The 6000-nt window shown below is 35.1% G+C and overlaps 1 long non-coding RNA gene across 2 annotated transcripts in view; it reads left to right on the top strand.

Annotated features, from left to right (window-relative positions):
* The first annotated feature begins 255 nt into the window (after positions 1-255).
* The window catches only part of LOC135223510 (uncharacterized), a 757812-nt gene continuing 752067 nt past the window's right edge, over positions 256-6000 (top strand). For both annotated transcript variants that reach the window (XR_010316520.1, XR_010316519.1), the window contains exon 1: positions 256-415. This is a non-coding gene — a long non-coding RNA (uncharacterized LOC135223510). The remainder of the gene's footprint in view (positions 416-6000) is intronic.

Below are 6000 nucleotides of genomic sequence, written 5' to 3'. Positions count from 1 at the left end.
TTGGCTAAGATAGGGTGGCGTGGTGGATTCAGTGTTCTCCCCAAGAATTAGTATGTCAACAGAGGTTTTCCTGACGTTGTCGTGCGACGTTCAGGAATCTTCCTTTGAGAAAAAAAAGGAACATCCATTATACAGCAGGACGTTGTGAGGTGCTATGTCGCCAGATAAATCGCCGATTGGATAAACGATTGCCGAATTGACTGTATTAAGTCATGGCCGGGCAGTTCCCTTCATTTCGTTCCCTTCCCCCCCCCCATTTCCCCACTAGAAAGACTTTGGTCAGTGATCAACACTCGACCAACTCCGGACCGCCATGCATACGCTCAACTGAGGACAGATTTGAACCCTTCCCTGCTAGGCCCAAGGAGGAACAGAAACGAAAACGAGGGCCTACGATGTGTTGAAAGATGCATGGGTGAGTGTTGCTTAATGTCTTATTTCTTTTATTGTTTCATACCCTTGCCATTGTTGGTATTTTTAAGTAACAAATCCGCACGGACTGCAAGGAACGTTCCCGCGATTACGAAAGCCACTAAGGATTGAGTGGTCAAATGTAGGTATTTCGCTAGTGTTTAGTACTAGCCCCCCGGGGGAGCTTAATTACAGTCGACCGACAAAAAAATAACAGTAAAATAAAACTTAATATAACCAAGCAAAATGCTATAAGATAATATCAGTTTCCAAGGAAATACCCGAAACGGAGCAATTACTTAGATCTACCCCATTGTTGCTTCACTAGGCCTTTTTGATTGAAAAAATGATAGGCTATAAGGCGTGTGTACAATTCTGCTTCATTCAGCCATTTCTGCTTTTAAATTGAAGCTCAAATGAGGGAGCGATGAATCGTAATGGGAAGTCGCAGCTGCAAAGGTCAGCGCATAAGCGTTGTCAATTCTCATTGATCTCAGAACCCCAGTCACACAACAAGGAGAAAAATGTGGTAGGAGTTTTTAAAGCGGAAAGGTTGTGGGTGCGGAGACCTTAGAAATGATTTACGGAAAATATATTTGACAAGAATGCCTTCATTTGCCGGGTGATTGGATTTCTAGGTGTACAAGAAAGATTTCTTATATTTATCCTCCCAAAAGAGGCAGACAAAGAACCACACATAAGGACAGACAAGCCGGTTTGCAGCCTGATGCTTATGCTTTTTTTCCCCTTAGGAACGGAACTAATACAATTGTTATGTTATTTAATAAAGTTAAAGAAGAGACATATGCCCAAATAAACGTTATATATTTACACACACACACACACACACACACACACCACACACACACACATATATATATTATGTATATATATATATATATATATATATATATATGTATATGATATTTGGACATTTTCTCTCCTTCAGTTTCTATTGAAATCAGTGCAACTTTTGCAGATACTATATTTTACGAGGAGTGGATTAGTCTATACTTCTTTTTCTCTTATGGCAAGCTTCTTATAATAAGGACAGTTCATTCGGGATTCACCATTGGAGTGCTGAATTTCTATTGGTAAGCTGGTCTCATTCTCATGCTGGCCGTCTGGGCGACATCATACTTCTTAGGACGTGCCCCAAGGGCGTAGGCCGATTGATTTGATACGTTGCCTGTAGTCGTGCCCAGGGGTGTTTTGTCACTCGTGTCTTCCTTCGGATTCTCACGGATGCCCAAGATGAAGTCCGTGTTTCTCTTTATATTCAACTCAAGCGTTTGTTGCTTGATACTCTCAGCTTCTGTTGTTTGAAATCTGTGAAACCTGGCTTCTCTATGCGATCTCTGTGCTTTCTCAAATCAAATCGTTAGTGTTGGCTTCCGGTCGTGGTCATCTACGTAGTGTTGAAATCTTTCTCCTTGGTTGCTGTGAACTTGCAATCAACTTCCGTGCATGACGTCACTTGCATGTGGCAGCAGGTAGGCGGGATTCGAGGTTGGTTTACTCGACCTATTACATTTAAATTATGGATAAATATATTAGGGCTTATTTGAATGGATTAAGGATTGGAAATTAGGCCTAGACCTATGGGTGGTTAAGGATTGAAATTAGTCCTAGACCTGTGTATGGTTAAGAATTGAAATTAGGCCTATATCTCTGTGTAGTTAAGGATTGAGATTAGGCCTAGACCTAGTATGTGTAATTAAGGGTTGAAATTAGGCCTAGACCCATGTGCAGTTAAGGATTGAAATTAGGCCTAGACCTAGTATGTGTAGTTAAGGGCTGAACTTAGGCCTAGACCCATGTATAGTTAAGGATTGAAATTAGGCCAGGAACTATGGGTAGTTAAGGACTGAAATTAGGCCTAGACCTGTGTGGTTAAGAGTAACTGCAAAGGTGATATACTGTTTTTTTTTATAGTCAAAACAGGAGATAGAGACAAACATTTTATTGACATTGCTTTCATGTGTATGAAATGGGCTGTCATGTGTATATATATATATATATATATATATATATATATATATATATATATAATATATACATTATTGATATATATATATATATACATTATTGATATATATATATATATATATATATATATATATATATATATATATATATATATATATATATATATATATATATATAAATTAAGGTATAAGCCACGAAGGAAAAATAAACAACGGAGTTCTGCAAGACTTTTCGACGTTCTACGTCCTTTACCCAGGAGATAAAGTTTATCTGCTGAGTAAAGGACGTTGAACGTCGAAAGATCTTGGAGACTCTCCGTTGTTTATTTTTCCTTCGTGACTCACCTTTATTTATGGATTTATCACTTTCCAAACTTTCGTGATTCAGTTATACTATATATATATATTATATATATATGTATATATATATATATATATATATATATATAGTATGTATGTATGTATGTATGTATCATCATCGATTCGAGCATGAATGCTCTGGCATGCCGTTACTGATGGGTTCGGGTTACTTATGGTATTATATATATACATACATATATATATATATATATATATATATATATATATATATATAATATATATATGTATATATATATATATATATATATATATATATATATATATATATATATATATATATATATATATATATATATATATAAGGCGAGATCCATCAGCAACGAGGCCAGTCTTCGTATTATTTTAATTTAGGTAAATTCGATTTTTTTCCCTCCCGCTTCACAGAGCTTACTCTTTACCTCCTCATGGGATCATTTTCACACTGAAATTGAGTTTTTATGTAGTTACTTTACTGATAACTTTTATCCATCTCGTATCTTTTTTAAACACTGTAAAGCCTTTTTAGATAAGAAACAACCTGATTTACCAACTATTAGTACAGTTCCTCGTAAGAAACTATATGCGAGTATTCTTTATATTAAAGAGGATAAGTTTAGAAAGGATATAAAGTCAATCATTGAGAAAACATTTTAGCATGCTGCAAATTATTTTAATTCCAAGAAATCCACTTACAGTTGGTTCTTTGTTTAAAATGAAAGACAAGCTCTATCTAACGTTGCAATCAATGGTCGTTTATAAATATTCTTGTCCCAAATGTGATTCGGGGATTTACGTGGGATCGACCAAAAGATTACTGAAGGTCAGAGCTGACTCATATAGAGGTGTTAGTCATCGTACTGACTGTAAATATACATTATATATATATAATATATATATATATATATATGGATATATATATATATATATATATATATATATATATATATGTCATATCACATTACCGTGATTCATATACAGACATCGGGCTACAAATGTCATTTAATATCTAATTCGCTCTACCTTGGAATTAATATATTTTCATATATGTTTAACTGAAGGGGAATATTTTGTCTATAAGAGATTTATCGGCTCCTGGGCACGAACCATCGAAACCAAACAAATCCAGGACGATATTGAAGCTTAAACCCACACCGCCACCGCAAGAGGCTATAAGTTTATGCCGTCTCTCACCTACATATACCCGTCGCTCTCAGGTATTCGTTGTTTGGAGACTGCATCAACCCACCTCCACCTCGGTAACGTTGTAGTGCTTTTGACAGCATGTAGCCATTATATAAGTCATATCACATTACCGTGATTCATATTCATACATCGAGCTACAAATGTCCTTTAATATCTAATTCGCTCTATCTCGAAATTAATATATTTTCATATATGTTTAACCGAAGGGGAATTTTTTGTCAATAAAGAGATTTTTTGGCTCCTGGGCACGAACCATCGAAACCAAACAAATCCAGGACGACAGTGAAGCTCAAACCTACACCGCCAACGCAAGAGGCTATAAATTTATGTCGTCTCTCACCTACAAATACCTGTCGCTCTCAGGTATTCGTTGTTTGGAGACTGCATCAACCCACCTCGACCTTGGTAACGTTATAGTGCTTTTGAAAGCATGTAGCCATTATATAAGTCATGTCACATTACCGTGAATCATATACATATATGGAGCTAAAAATGTCCTTTAATATCTAATTCGCTCTACCTCGGAATTAATATATTTTCATATATGTTTAACTGAAGGGAAATTTTTTGTCGATAAAAGGTTTTTCGGCTCCTGGGCGCAAACCATCGAAACCAAACAAATCCAGGACGACAGGGAAGCTTAAACCCACACCGCCACCGCAAGAGACTATAAGTTTATGCCGTCTCTCACCTACATATACCTGTCGCTCTCAGGAATTCATTGTTTGGAGATTGCATCAACCCACCTCGACCTCGGTAACGTTTTAGTGCTTTTGACAGCACATAGCCATTATATAAGTCATATCACATTACCGTGATTCATATACATTTATCGAGCTACAAATGTCCTTTAATATCTAATTTGCTCTACCTTGGAATTAATATATTTTCATGCATGTTTAACTGAAGTGGGAATTATTTGTCGATAAGAGATTTTTCGGCTCCCGGGCAGGAACCATTGAAATCAAACAAATTCAGGATGACAGTGAAGCTTAAACCCACACCGCCGCCGCAAGAGGCTATAAGTTTATGCCATCTCTCACCTACAAATACCTGTCGCTCTCAGGTATTCGTTGTTTGGAGAATGTATCAACCCATCTCGAACTCGGTAACGTTGTAGTGCTTTTGATAGCACATAGCCATTATATAAGTCATATCACATTACCAGGATTCATATACTTAGATGGAGTTACAAATGTCCTTTAATATCTAATTTGCTCTACCTCGGAATTAATATATTTTAATATATGTTTAACAGAAGGGGAATTTTTTGTCAATAAGAGATTTGTACCGGCTATATATATATATATATATATATATATATATATATATATATATATATATACATAATATATATATATATAAACAATTACCTGTATATCTGTATATAATCGATGAGATTGAGAATGAGGAAGTTGTCATAGGAAATTTAATGGAGAGAGAACCAGGATCTGTGAGAGAAAATGAGTTAGTTGTTTGGGAGGATTCATAGCTCATCAGTTTAGGAACAAGTATACCCTCTTTAAGTATCCATCTTTATGTTCAGCTGATACAGATGGAACAAGTGAGAACTGGATTTCAAATGAGAAGAGAAAAAATGTTTTAAAAAAAAATCTGCAACACATGGAAAAGTTATTCAAAACTTTACATGGAGAAACGTTGAAGCCGGGAGTCATGTCAGAATCAGTCTTCTGGTTTTTTCAGGAAAAAATATTGATGTTCCGGTTTATTTACTTAATTAGTTATTTTATAGATGCTGACTTTATTTTAGAATGAAAACATTAAACTTAACAGGGAAAGAAACATCGCAAAGAATGGTTAACAAAAATATAAAAAAATAGTTCATTAATCTTTTTATAAACTTTTAATAGAATGAAGGCAGTAATAAAGAAGTGTAAAATGAAATATAAAAATAGTTTGTGTTGTTTTCTGAAGCGCGGTTTTTTTTTTTTTGGTTTCCGTTTCCAATGCTCAGTTTGTATTTTATGTTTAATTAAGTTTATGAATAAATAATGACAACATATAAAAAAACGATGCT

Source organism: Macrobrachium nipponense, chromosome 20, assembly GCF_015104395.2.
Source record: "Macrobrachium nipponense isolate FS-2020 chromosome 20, ASM1510439v2, whole genome shotgun sequence".
In the NCBI taxonomy this organism is placed as follows: domain Eukaryota; kingdom Metazoa; phylum Arthropoda; class Malacostraca; order Decapoda; family Palaemonidae; genus Macrobrachium; species Macrobrachium nipponense.
The sequence above is the reverse complement of the archived record's forward strand: the minus strand, read 5'-3'. Positions and strand labels throughout refer to the sequence as shown.